This window comes from Desmodus rotundus, chromosome Y, assembly GCF_022682495.2.
Source record: "Desmodus rotundus isolate HL8 chromosome Y, HLdesRot8A.1, whole genome shotgun sequence".
NCBI lineage: Eukaryota > Metazoa > Chordata > Mammalia > Chiroptera > Phyllostomidae > Desmodus > Desmodus rotundus.
This window is the reverse complement of record NC_092332.1, coordinates 3,367,572-3,381,854: the sequence shown is the minus strand read 5'-3', so window position 1 is coordinate 3,381,854 and position 14,283 is coordinate 3,367,572. Positions and strand designations below refer to the sequence as shown.

The 14,283-nt window shown below is 49.4% G+C and overlaps 1 protein-coding gene across 3 annotated transcripts in view; it reads left to right on the top strand.

Annotated features, from left to right (window-relative positions):
- Positions 1–14,283, top strand: part of LOC139440587 (neuroligin-4, X-linked-like) — a 354,500-nt gene that overhangs the window by 113,679 nt on the left and 226,538 nt on the right. For 2 of the 3 annotated variants that reach the window (XM_071220389.1, XM_071220387.1), the window contains 3 exons: positions 7,433–7,473; positions 8,337–8,446; positions 9,004–9,092. The gene's annotated coding sequence lies outside the window, so the exon portion shown is untranslated. The remainder of the gene's footprint in view (positions 1–7,432; positions 7,474–8,336; positions 8,447–9,003; positions 9,093–14,283) is intronic. The other variant, XM_071220388.1, reaches the window with a different exon arrangement.

The following is a 14,283-nucleotide window of genomic DNA, read 5'->3' as shown; positions in this document are numbered from 1 at the left end:
TGCCTTCACTGCTTGGCGCTCGGCCCCGTCCCCCAGCCTGCACACAGAGCAACGGCAGACTCATGTCTGCTGACACCCAGCCTCTCCTGCGTTGACAGCCCCAGCGCCTCCCTCGGCTAGGGCATCCCTCCACCGCACGGCCCTCAGCCACACTTGCAAAGGCTGCTTGCCCTCCTGGGTCACCGATTTCCCTGTGGCAGGAATCAGCAGGCGGACCCCTTTGAGGCGCCCATTTTTCGGCTGGCCACAAAGTGGACTATGACCAGCCCGTCTCTAGAACAAAATTTCCCGTAAAGACAGAAATAATCCCACGCTCGTAAGCTCAGACTTTTCCCCCACAGACCCTGGTAGGACGTGGCAGGGGGTTGAAAATAGTTACTGGATTTGGTCACCCCGCATGATCTTATTCATTCCATTTTTACCCGACTTCCCAGCTCGCGAGCGGTGCCCCAGAAATCCACAAAAGCACTAAATTTAACGGCAAGCTTATAGGTCACAGGTCACTTTTTACCATAGTTGACGAGCCAGCCTACATTTTATTAGGAAGAGACGGCGTACGGTTGGTCCTCTGCCCTCTTATTTTTAACTTGGTTTTGAAAGGGGTCGCATTGACTAGGAGACAGAATACAAGACTGTACAGATAAACGAAGAGAAAACAATTCAATGTTATCACTCAGAGATAACCACTGCCAACAGGTTCCTGTGGAAACGTCCAGCGTGTCAGTTGCCCCCGGAAAACAGTCTTGTGTGTGTCTCTGTTTCTAATAAAAACTGGACCAGCCTGCGTACGCTGTGCTTCCAGCTGCGTTCGTCGCTCACCGTATCCTCAATTTCCTCCCCGTCAGCTTAGATCTGCGTTGGTGTTGGAAGCATCTTCAGTTACTGCGGGTCTGTGGGATGTACGGGCGAAGTCAATATTCCCTCTCTCCTCACACGTACGAATTTCCTCCATATTATCGTAGCTTTACCACATCTCTCACAAGCATCTCACGGCTTTACTTTCCAAACGCTCCTGAAGCATCTATGAAACTTACTCCTGCAAATGCATTTTGAAACATTCCCGCAAGCTAAACCTTTGCTACTTGGCACGAATGTGCATTACATTGTTGCGAGTGGGGTTTCTCTTTGGGAGAGTAGGTCTCCCCAGCCCTGCACGGCCCCGCGTCTCGGGCTTGCTATGAAACCCGGTCTGGTATTTGTTTACGTCGTCCCTCTGAGTTTAAGAAGTCGTATTTCCTCACGCAGATCTAAAAACGTTCTTATTTTGTTTCTTTCTCTTTTCATAGCTATTGTGCAAACAGCATTTTAAGATGACCTTGTTGGCACTGGTCATGGTGTAAACATTAAAAATTGTATTTATTTCCTAACATGTGACGTTGGGTATTTTTACTTTGAGTCTTTTGGTCCAGTACCGAACCGTCTTCAAATATCGGTAACTGCGCCTCCTCCTATCCAACGTGACTCGTTCTCTGAAGAGAAATTGGAAACAAAAAATGGAGCGAAGATTCCCGTCATATGATTGACTGATCTGAATGGAAAACGTCTTGCTTTTCCCATGTAGTATGATAATATTTTGAAAGAAGTGCCTTCTCCATCGTGTTAGGAAGTTCTCTTCTCTTGCTCTTTCCCCGAGAGCCCTGATGAAGTGCGGAAGTTGAATTTGATCAAAAGTCATCAATGGTATCTAATTTATGGAGAAACCTGTGTCCTGCTTCCGTCACGTGACATTAATACGAGTTACAGGTCTGGCCTGTGCACGGCGGACCTGGCGTGCGCTCCTGAAATGGGCATGTTTGGTAGCGGCGCATGGAGACTTCCGTGTCCTGCTTTCTTTCCTGTTCTTCGAAGATGATAACTCCGCAGGATTCCCCGCCTCCTCCTACTTTAAAACCACGCACTACCTTTAACGGCATCACATTGGGAGAATTCCCTCATGTCTTCTACAGTCCCTGGTCAGCAATTTTACCTCTGCTGGAATCCATTTTCATACTTGATGACTTTGTAAAAATAATGCTCCCATTCCTTCTCACGTGGTAAATGTCATATAAATATATGCGTTTGATAAGTGTTTCCGTTTCTCGACATATAATTCTCTTCCCTCAGTTTGGATATCTCTAAGTTTTTCTAATGCCGTTCACAGTTGTGCATCTGATGTTATATTTTCTTGTTTGTTCTGAAGAAATCATATCTAGGATGATGTTACATTAACATATCCGCTCTCCTCTATGTCATTAACTCCCATCATTATTTGTATTAGTTCTTTCCCATTTGTCTGCTCTGTATTTTAAGATCTTAAATGCCTGTGAAATTGCCTATCCTCATTTATTTTTAGAAACGCACCGGTTTAAAGAGGTGTCACTCCCCCCCCCCCCCCCGCCCCAGGACAACACAGCGGTGCGCTCTAAGTTGGAAATAAGTGACTCACACTGTTGATTTTTCGTCTACTGATACAATCTTCACAGGCAGCTTCTCTCCAACTTTACTGCCTTTTTCTCCCCCACATTTCTGTCAGAAAGCTCCCACGTCCTAATGACCTTGAGAAACACACCTGAACTCCGCATTTCCTGGAAAATATCGCTTGAATTCTTTAGTATGAAATGTGCTGCTCTTTCTGGTCTGAACTGACCTACTCCTTGACCTTCAAAAGTCCTACCACCTCTGCTTGAATCCCCCTCTCTGACATTCGTGGGCCAACGTATGGTTCTTCCACAGGACCACGAAACACCTCTCCTACCTCCCTGCTGCAAACAGTATTCATTCAGATTCGCTCCAGTCTTTCCTCACGTGGGAAGTCTCCTTTGCCCTCTGCCTGCACAGATGAGCACTTCCCGCTTTCTTGCGGACTTGGTCACCCCCCACTCTTGTTTCTCTAATATTACCCCCACCCTGTGCTCCAGCTTCTTCTCCTCTCTCCTGTCCTCTTTCCCTTCTCCCCCCTTTTCACTCCCCTTCTTTCCCTTCCATCTGCTCCTTCGGTGTCACCTCAGGGGCTAAGAGCAACCACTGCGTGAGCATTCCCAGTCCATTGCGGTCCAACTGGCCAACCGGCCCAGATGAGCTAACTCATGCCGCCTGCTTCCTGACCTCCTTTACGGTGACAGCTTCTGCTGGAGTCATCGCTCACACAGTCACGCCCCAAGGAGCAGATAACCAGGGGGTGACTCACACCCACAATACTGCCGCGTCACAGCCGATGTAGCCCCCGGGGCAGGACCAATCTGTGGTGCCTTTGTGTGTGTGCCACAGAGCTGCAGCCCTAGGACGCCAGAAGCAGAAGCGACTTCGAAGGCACCTGGTCCCTGCCTTGTAGGGAGGCCCGGCTAGCCCCACCGTTCCTGGTCTGCAGATGCCCTTCCCTGAGACGTACTCTGGTCTTTCTTCCATGCCCTGAGCGGTGGGACCACTCTGTCACTCCCTCACCGATTCACAAGCCGTCCTCTCTCCTCCATACCTGCACCCTCCATGCGTGCTGCCAAGGTGCCGTAACCACCAAGCAGGCCTCACGCCCAACCCCACGGTGCCATGGAAACCCCAAAATCCCTCTTTGCAGCTCTCAGACCTTCCCACCGAAAAACAAACACCCAGAGATACTGTAAGATGTGAAAAAGAATCTTGCCTCTGTTGCTGATGACAGTAGAAATGAGCACCATTGCTGGGGACGGTTTCTCAGCCGTGTGCCCTAGAGAGTGGGAAACTCATCACAGCCAACAGCGTAGATGAATCGAGACGTTGTTCCTCAGGACGGTGAGGACCTCGGCCCATCTCCTGGAAACTGCCTATGTCACAGGCGTGCTGTGATGTCCCTGGGGGCGGGACTTCCACCTGTCCAGAGGCGAGAGATGCCTGCCATCCACCAACCCGTTTCAGCTCAGAGGTGGGGCCAGGGCAGATGCCAGCTCACCTGCACCGAGAGATGTAGCAGACAATGGTTCCTGTAGCACCTCGGGCCTTTGCAAGTGGGGAACCAGGAGACCTCTTAACCCCTAGAAAACAGCTGTGTCGGGGTAAGCCCTTCTCCCGCACAAGATTCATCTCTCACACCCACGGTCGCCACATCCATCCCAGCGGATGGTCTGACGCTGATGCATTATTAAAAAGAGGGCTCTCAGAAGTGTGTTTTCCTGGCACAGGCCTCATTTCTGGTAGCTTGGCCCACTTGTCTATTGGAACGGCTGGCAGGGCGGAGTGAGCCGATCAGTCAGATGACCCCGCCGACTTTCCTGCCAAGGACTCCTCCAGTGACTGTGTTTATGAAGCTAACATCATCCTGATAATGTCAAACGTGCAATCTTTTCAAAGAAAAAAGGCGTAAATCATGATAAGGCCTCTCCTTAGAAAATGCTCTAAAATATGCTTGGAGCTACGCGGGTCGCAGAGAAAGCATCCGTAGACTTTCTGCCCCCAGTGCGCTTGTTCCAACGCTCGTGATGTCTCCGGGAAAAACATTTTCTTTTCCTCACATGAAAGGGATTGGACCTAGCAGATCAATTTTTTTCTATAGATCTTTGTAGCTGTTCACAAAAAATAAAAAACACATAAAACAAAAAAAACCCTTGAGTGTTGACACCTTCAGCAGACTTTAAACTGAACTTGAGACTTTGGGGTAACCCAGCGCTGCCACTCAGCAAGTCAGTAGCAGGAGAGTTAGGGGTGAGAGAGAGGGCTTGGCCAAAGGTAAAGATGAAAGGAGGGGACGTGAGGAGCCGGGAGGAGGAAGCCCAAGCTCGCCAAGCCCACCCCTGAGCCGATGTGAAGTCAAGGGCATTTCTGAGGGAGAGTCACGGACACCCCCGCACGGCTACACCACGCACACGGGTGCCTTTGTTCCCACCCTCGTTGGCTGTGCCTGCAGCGTGTCCCCCACACGTGAGCAGCACGGGGCCAAAGTCATCGTCAGTCTTGTCTCTGGAATCTACTGTAAGCAGCAAGTTCAGGCAACAGTCCGTTTTGACTTCCCAATGAACGTTCTCCATGTTTCCGCGTAGCACCGATAAAGAAGGGACTGCCGTGTGAAACGTCGGTGGTCACTTACTCCACGGGCCTTTAACAGTCTCACGGCGGAGAAGAATTACTTTTACTTTGCACAGCGTGATTCTCAGAGGGACCGGTGGTGTTAGAAGCAAGGAGTAGGAGGCAGGGTCAGCTCAGCTCACCAGGAGCGGGGGGACTTCTCCCCTAGTTTCAGGTGGGGTTTTTTTTTTTTCTCAATTTTCAAAATGGAACTACTCACATCCAGTTTCCAAAGTGTTTGTGAAGAATGAAGTGGACAGGATTTGAAAGGACGGTGACCCGCGTGAACACCCGCGAAAGGACAGGAGCCCCCACTCCCGGCGGCCCACGACCTGGGTCAGAGCTGCGGACAGCCTCGGCGAGCTATTCTTGGAAGTCCCACCGTGCGATTTTGTAAAACTAATTGGCTTTTGAAACCAGACCTTCCAATGACAAGACTCTGACTTGGTACCCGTTCTGCAGACATCAGGCTTTTACCGTTCTTTCCTCACTCCAAGGGAAAGTGCTTAAATAATTAATGGACAGAAGAGAACTGTTGAATCATTATTGTCAAGAATGTACCGAGATAATGGGCTCTCCGCTGAAAACAGACTGCAGAGCAAGAGGCGTTTTCCCCGCCTCTGTGGGGCTTCAAACGCACAGGGTAGTTTTGTTAGGAAAAGGAGAGAGGACTCAGGAGTGCGTTCGAGCAAAACCTGCCTGGTGCTGACGTCTGGGCACATCCCCCAGGACGACAGGAGAGGCTGCTCACGCGAGAGGATTCCTCATCTTGAGAACAAAACGCAAAAGGTAAGGATGGACACGGGGCTGTGGGGTCACAGGGAAGAATGAACCAGGAAGCAATACACCCCAAAACCCAGGCAGACCGGAAGGAAGTGCACTGTATCTTTTCTCAGCTCCCAATAACTTTTTTTTTTTTTTGCTTAAGCAATAGAGACTCATTTCCTTATAATTCTGAAGCTAGATGTCCACGATTAAGGTACCAAAAGTTATTTTTTTTAATTGAGGTCTAATTCACCCAGAACATTATGTGAGTTTCAGGTGTGCGAGCTGGCGGTTCAGCATCGGTGTAGACTGCAAAGTCATCTCTCTCAGTCTAGTTGACATCTGTCGCCGTGCCTAAAAACACGTTTTCTTTCTTGTGCTGGGGACCTTCACCGCCTACTCTCTTAGCAACTTTTAAGAAGGAAAGGCAGTACCGCTGTCCCTGGTCGTCAAGGTGTACATGGTCCTTGGCGACCACGGGTAGTTCAGCATGTCTGACACATGCATTGGAGACCAAGGCTGCAGGGAGTGACGTCACAAAGCTCCTTTGGCAAACGAGTCCACAGGTGGGTTCACAACACCACACAGGGGGTAGATCCCATTCCACAACGTCTGGGATGGGCCGCAGTCCAGGGAGGGAGCAGGAAAGCGTCCTTCGTGAACGGATCGCAGCAGCAGCAGCAGGGGGAACCTATTCACGATCCCAGCTCAGGTGGACGAATGAGCAGCGAAGGTAGAGAGAGATGCTGCGGGCTCCAGAAATGCACTGTGTACCGAAAGGAGGTCTGCTTTCTCATCCACAAAAAGAAACAGGAAAACCGGGGGAAATCCAGTCCGTAAGATGGGAGGGCATTTACAATGTTACCCAATTTTATTTTTTAACTGGTGAGAGAATTTGTCAGATTTCTTGAGGCCAAAGGGTCCCCTAGAACCTTACTTTCAACTTCAAATAATAGGGGGGACTTTGGGAAATAAAGACCAATGGAGGAGAGAAAAATGCTAAAAGTATCATAGAAAAAAATTTTACTAAGCCAAGAGGATCGTCGACTTTGAAGAATTTCATGGAAAAGGAAACATCATCAAATCTATATGCATTTGAGCAAGAGAAAGAACTGACCAAAAAAAAAAAGTGGAAGAAAAAAAATAGATTTTCCTCAGGGTTTTTTTCCATGACAAATGGAGTAAGATGATTTAAAAATAATGCTCAGACTTTAAGGAAAACGGCTGTGGATTATCGTCTGTAGTTCCAGCTAATCTGTGGGTGGAAAACCCAGAAATAGGGAAAGTGGGTCAATAATTTATATGTGTAGTATTGGTGTTTGAATCGATGCCGTCACATGACTTCAATGGGCTCTTATACATCAAAAATAGGAACATGAGAAGTGTATCCAAATTTAGAAGCTCTCATACCCTGTATGAAGTATTAACAAATAAATTCCGTTTGAGATACGTATGATGACAGAACACCACAGTAATACTGGGGAACTCTGCGCAATGAACTGTAGACATATGTTCATACTAGTTGTCTTTGGGGTGACCTTATCGTGGTTTTTTTCCCAAAAATTATCTGAAATGTAAAGCTGTTTATACTTAGCTGTATAATTTAACCCAGGGAAACCAGACTTTAATATTTGGTTTTGTTATGTTTTGTCCGAAGGTGAACTCGCATAACCCTAAGAATGGAGAGCATTCCACCGGGTGAGTGACCCACAGTTGTTTCGTCCACTCATCTAGCGACGGCACTGGGGACGCTTCCGGATCTTGTCTACTGTAGATGACGCTGGGGGAAACACGGGCCACACGCCTGCTTTCTGACTGGGGTTTGGGGATCCTTAGGGCATTTTCCCGGGAGTGGGATGCACTTGGGACAGACTGACAGACCCCAGAGGGGAGGGCGGCTGGGGGGGACTGGTAGGGATTAGCCGAAGGCCATGTATGAGCAGGTGCGTGGCCCATGCACACACAGAGCAGTGGTGAGGAGAGGGTGGGGCTGGGTGGGGCAGGACGGAGGTGCAGAATGGGGACACCTGTAATAGTGTCAACAACGAAAAAATTGAATACAGATCACCTACTTTCAAGGCATTGTGGGCTAAGAGAGTCGGATCTCAGGTTGCCCCCAGGCTGACTTCATGGGTACCTACTCTTTCTTTTCTTTCTTATTTTTTTAATACTCACATGAGAACACACTCATTGATTATTTTTATTGAGAGAGAGAGAGCAGGAGAGAGAGAATGAGAAACATCAATCGGTTGCCTCCCTTCCACACCCTGACGAGGGATCGAACCCGCAACCTCTTGGCTACTGGGACGATGCTCCAACCCACTGAGCTCCCCGGGCAGCCCATGCCTTCTCTTTCTATCAGTGAATTATTCTGCCCGACCCCCTCTTCTACCTTGTGTCTGGCCCTTTCTTGTCCGATTCCCAGCCCCTTCATTTTCCCTCCCCCTTCTCTCTACCTCAGCTCTGGGGCTGCTCGCTCACACACGCTTTCTCATAGTGTCTCCTGCTGAGTTCTCTGAGGCATCTTTCTCCTTCCTCATGCCCCTCTGCCTTTCTTGCAGACCTCGCCGCCTACCCATCATCCAGTTGAGGTGAACGAAAAGGACCACAGGACACGTTCCGTCCCTGCACTCCAGACCTCCTCTGCAGGCTCCCTCTCCTCCCTGGTCAGGTAACCTCCTCTGGTCCCACAACCGTATCCAGCATCTTAAAGCGAGGCACCCTGTACCTGTAGCAGCTCATTCAAAAACGGGCAGAGAGTGCAGAAGACACCCGGACTGAAGATGGATGGATTAAACCAGCGATCATTTTAATAACGTACACATATGTAAGGGGTCGTTCTCAACCGGCACCACCCTGTCCCTGTTGGCGGCATTCAGCTGCGTGGGATAAAAGTTCATGCTTGCTGCAAGTCACATGTGATTTTTTTCCTCCCACGTGGGTGTCCCTTGAAACTCCACGGCATGGTTTTTAAAAGCCTCTGTATATTAGCTTCATGAATTACTGAAAATAACTTTAATAACACTCTCTATCGAGTTATGTGCCATGCGCTGGTTATTTAATTACTGTAATAATTTTAGGAGGCTGGTATTATTGTCACGGCCAAGTCAAGGCTTAAAATCCAGGCTCAGTTAACTTTTGAAGGAGAGCAGAATTTGCCACCCCAAGATATCTCTCTTTGGTGAAAGGATTATTTTAAGCTGGCTATTTTTTTAAAATTGATTTTAGGCAGAGAGAGGAAGAAGAGAGAGAAATGTTGAGCATCAGCCGGTTGTCTCCTGTATGTGCCCCAGCAGGAAGTTGAACCTGTGACCTAGGTATGTGCCCTGACCGGGAATTGAACCCGCAAATTTTTGGCGTATGGGATGAGGCTCCAACCAACAGACCCACCTGGCCGGGGCGTCAACTGGCCATTTCTTAAGAAATAGTTGACATAGCAATGGCTGTGAAAGACTGAGGAAAAGCTACCTTTTTGTAAGGAAAATTTACATTTATAATGGAAATCTGCATTTGTAAGGGGCTTTTTTCTTCAGAACCAGAAAGAAAAGGGTGACTCAACCTCTAGAAACTCTTATCAATGGAGAAGGGAAGAACTTAAACCTGAATGAAACACTTTGCCGGTTTACTGTGCTTTGCCCCATAACCTCCCATAACGGCCGCCTCCAGCATCTTTTGTGTTTAGCTGAATAAGGCATTTAAGGCCGTGGCTTCTGCCGTTTCTGGGATTGACTCTGTTTTCTGGAGCCTCTGCCATGTGTACGAGAGGTATACATGTTGTTAAGCTTTTGTTTATTTTTCTCCTGTTAATCTTTTCTCCTTCCTTCCTTCCTCCCTTTCTTTCTTTCTTTCTTTCTTCCTTCCTTCCTCCCTCCCTCCCTCCCTCCCTCCCTCCCTCCCTCCCTCCCTCCCTCCCTCCCTCCCTCCCTTTCTTTCTTTCTTTCTTTCTTTCTTTCTTTCTTTCTTTCTTTCTTTCTTTCTTTCCTTCTTTCTTTCCTTCCTTCCTACCTTCCTTCCTTCCTTCTTTTCCTTCTTTCCTTCCTTCCTTCTTTCTTTCTTCCTTCTTTCTTTCTTTCTTTCTTTCTTTCTTTCTTTCTTTCTTTCTTTCTTTCTTTCTTTCTTTCCTTCTTTCTTTCCTTCCTTCCTTCTTTTCCTTCTTTCCTTTCCTTTCCTTTCCCTTCCTCCTTCCTTTCTCTTTTTTCTCTCCCTTTCCTTCACTCCTTCCTTCCTTCCTTCTTTCTTTTACTGTATGGAATGTCTCAGCCAAGAACCTACAAGTGTGGAGAAGAATTATGTCCCTGCCTTGCACTCGCCCCCCTGCAGGGCGGCTCTCGCCCACCCCCTACGTGGGTACAGGTGAAAGAGGTAGCGCATCTTCTCTCTCGTCGGACAATCTGCTCTACTTTGTAGGCTCAAGACAAGCCAATGTTCTTGTAGGTTCTCCGTCTCTTTGTGTTGGTAACAGTAGCCGCGACATTGGTTGTATCTTTTGGCCCTGCAACAGAGGTGAGGGAAAAAGAAGGTGGGGAATATTTTGATTGCTCAGCTACCTACAGCGGCTTTGCTCTCATGCTGGGGAAGAAAAAGAGACAGAGGACCAAGTTCACGCCAAGGCTGAGGAAGAGGAGAGCCTGGAGAGTCCTTGAGGAAAGAGGCATGGCCGGGAGAGGGGAGGCCGGCAGCCAACCATAACGGCCGGCCTAGGGATATAAGAATGTAGCTTGGAGATAAAATGATGAAATTAGCCCTTCTATGAGTCATGGCTGCCCTGGAAAGTAGCCTTGGCCTGGGGCCTGCCTGGGAAGCAAGTCTCAGAAGGTATCCTCTGCTTAAGAAAACTCACGAATATAGCCTTCAAAGCGTAACATATAGAGCTCTGTCCTTTCCCTCCTGCCCTGGAGATAGCATCAGCGATTCCCACCCCCAAGGATGTTGTGCAGACCTCTCCCACTGTTCGGGACCACCTGCCGCTCTTCCAGAGCCCCCAGGAGTGGAATCAGTCGGATGGCTGACGCTTGCATAAGAACTGGCCCGTCCACTCAGCCCGCGCCCCTGAACCTCCGACTCAGCCTGACTTGTGGGCTTGGCACCGTAACTCCCACTGTGTGCAAATCGTCAGGGGCATGGGCTTTTCCAGTGCCAGCCGCCCGTTCTCTACTGTGCAGGGCTGATCGGTGAACGCCACTTTCTGTCCTCGCCCCTCGGTGTCCACACGATTGGCCACCTGCACTGTTGGTGCCTGACCTCCACTCGGATGCAGATGGAAGCTTGCGCCGTGGGACTGAGTCCCCAGCACGCCCTGGGCTTTCACTGGAATTCCCCATTTATATGCGGCTCACTCTCGTTGGCAGGACGTATGTTATCCTCAACCACAGACAGAGCTATTCTGGGTTTCGTTGTTGTTTGTTTTCTAAAGTACTTGCCCCCGGTTTGGGACAGGCAGGCGCTGCATGGGAATAGTCTTACTGTGAACGTTCAGGATAAACATAAGAACACCAGGGCTAGTGTGAGGGATCCAGTGCATTAAAATAAACCGTTGCTATGTGCTTGCTGCTCTATAGTGTTTCTGGGACTCGCCACGAGATTATTTACACAATAACGATCTGCATTAGCTGGGAGAGACAGCCACATTGTAACCATTAAGTGTAACCGTGCGTTCGCAGCCTCTCCTCTGCTACCAAGAATGGGTTGCTCTCCGATGTTTTAGTTAAAGCGACCTCTCTCAGCTCACTTTCATCTCCATGTTGTCCTAATTACAGAAGGCTCGTCACTCGGCTTGAGGCTCTGCTGTGGCCCTCTTGAGATTCAGAACTTCTCAATTTATTTTCTGTGTCCGCAGAGTTGGTGCACAGCCTTGCATGGGTTATATTGGTTTCAGGAACATAGTGATTCGATACTTTTACACGTTGCAATGCGATCACCTCGGTAAGTGCAGCAATCTGCTGGCACCGTGTAAATGTATCACAACATCAGTGACTATGTTCTCATCCCGTCAACTCATCTAGGACAAAGGAGGTAAAATTAGGCACTGGAGTCACAACAGTCTCTTCAACTGAGCAGATACATGCAAAAAAAAAAAAAAAAAAAAAGAACTTGGGCCCTGACTGGGTAGCTCAGTAGGCTGGGGTGTCTTTGCCGTGAGCCAAGGTTGCAGGTTGGGTCCCGGATCGGGTTAAGTGCCGGAAGCAACCCATGAATGATAGGCGGGTGGAACCGAAAATCGACGTTTCTCTCTCTATTTCTCTCCATCTCCCTCCCTCTCTCCCTCTAAAAATCAATAAAATTCGAAAAAAGGGAAGCTGCCCCACTCACTCTATTACGCCGTAAACAAAAACAAACTGCAAAAGGTGAAGACTTACCCATAAGGTCTGAAACGACAGGACTCCTGGAAGGGCACATCGGAAGCCAGCCCCGTGACCTCAGTCACCCTGGAGACAAGTGCTCGAGCTCGGGAAACAGAAGCAAAAATAAACAACTGGCACTACGCCGAAATGCAGAGCTTCGGCAGCGCAAAGGAGCCCTCCATGGGACAAAAAGGCGGCCTGCTAAGTGGGAGAATTTACTCCCCGGTGGTACCTTCGGTAAGGAGTTGGTATCCAAGACATATACGGACGTCATAACATGTAACAATGAAAGGGAAATAATCTGACTGAAAATTGGGCTGTGGGCCTGAGCAGACACGTCAGCAGAGAGCACACATGATTGGCCGATAGACACATGAAAAGATGCTCCAGGTCGCTAAGCATCAGAGAGATGCAAACTGAAACCCCAAGGGGACACCGCCTTGCGCCTGTCAGAATGCCCATCAGCTAAACGAGGACTGATGGGGATGTGGAAGGAAAACAACTGTGATACTTTTCGACGGGGGCAGGGGGGAGCTCCCCTTTGCACTGGCCCTGAAATGCCATGCAGTGAACCTGGTGTCCACTCTCTGACGCACAAGCGCCAGCCTCCAATCTTGACTGTGGAGCCCTGAGCGTGTCCAAGAACCTATGCAGGGGTTCTTTGGCCGAAACGCTGCTGTCCACCATTCTCGGGCACGACTGCCTTCTTCTCCTCTGTTTCCCTCGCCAGCTTAGAGAGCAGCTTCGCGGAGGCTTACGACAGCCAGCCGCTGTCAGCAAAGACTGAAGGCAGACGCCACAGGGCAGCTCGGCCGTCTTCCATCAAGCTCGCTAACGAGATTCGCGCAGATAGAAAGACAAAGTGGGACCTACTCGTTCTTTCTAATGTAGTTATTTCTATTCAAATGTTATTTACGTTAGCCGGTACAGGGCCTGTTACATTCCATCTACATTTCATAGTGTAATGAGGAAAGACTGTAACTGCTCCTGGGTTTTCATTTCTCCTGTGGCGAACACGGATACATAGGACCCGTGCTGAGTGTTCTTCCAGGCCCTCGGTCGTCTGTGAGAGGGTAAAGCTGTGCCCCCACGGACAGTTTTGAAGACCGCTGAGTTAGGGCCTGTGGTCTCCTGCCTGTGCCCTCACGTGCAAATGTGGGAAGCGGTAAACGCCGTCGCCGTGAGGGGCTGCGTGTCGATGTGGGGGTGTATGAAGGACCCCGCGGGGGCCCTGGCGGGAAGAAGGCAGTCCCGCTTCGTTGGGGGCCCTCATTATTCCTCAGTCTCAGACACACAGATGCCACGTTAGCTCTCTCTTCAGTGTCCGTAGCCATGGTGGGTGAGGATGCTAAGAAAACCTCCAGACAAAGCCCCCGCTGCCCTGAAATGGGTCTGTACTAAGGGAAAGGGGGAGCAAAGTCTGAGTGGAAATGTGGTTCCTACTCACGTCCTTGTACAGGAAGATGATGAAGCTGTAGGGCATTCTCACGTGACACCGTCAGGAGGGGCTGGAAATGCATCACAATGGCTGAACGTGAAACATATTTACCGTGTAGGGGACTGATGTCAACCAGACGGAAGTTCCTACGACGCCTCTTGAGCGTGACAAGGGCCCGGCGTGGAATGTGTTGACGTAGTTCGAGGACCTGCTGTGCACACTTGGTGAGTCCCACGGTATCACTAGCATCACCGAGTGTTAATGAGCATGATTGTTACCCGGCCGTTCCATGACACAGGTCCGCCTGTCAGGGACCAAGCCTTCGCGCAAAGACGTTTTTGGTCAAGTGGCTCTGGGTGGCTTTAATCAACAACAGGACATCTCGTGCGTTCCTGTGCGTGCATCACCGGGGGTGGGATTACAGGGGGGCTCTCCCAGGGAAGACTGACCGAGCAAGACTAAGATGAAGTTAAGACTGTCTTGTTTCTTAAAGATTTTATGCATTCATTTTTTTTTAGAGTGAAGGGAAGGGAGGGAGAAAGAGAGGGAGAGAAACATGCATGTGAGGGAGAAACATTGATTGGATGCCTTTCGCACGCCCTTAACACGGCCCACCACCCAGGCATGTGCCCCGACTGGGAATCGAACCAGTGACCCCTCCGTTTGCAGGACAATGTTCAACCAGTCAGGATGAGACTCTGTTTTTTAAGGAGCGTGCAAAGGATCCTG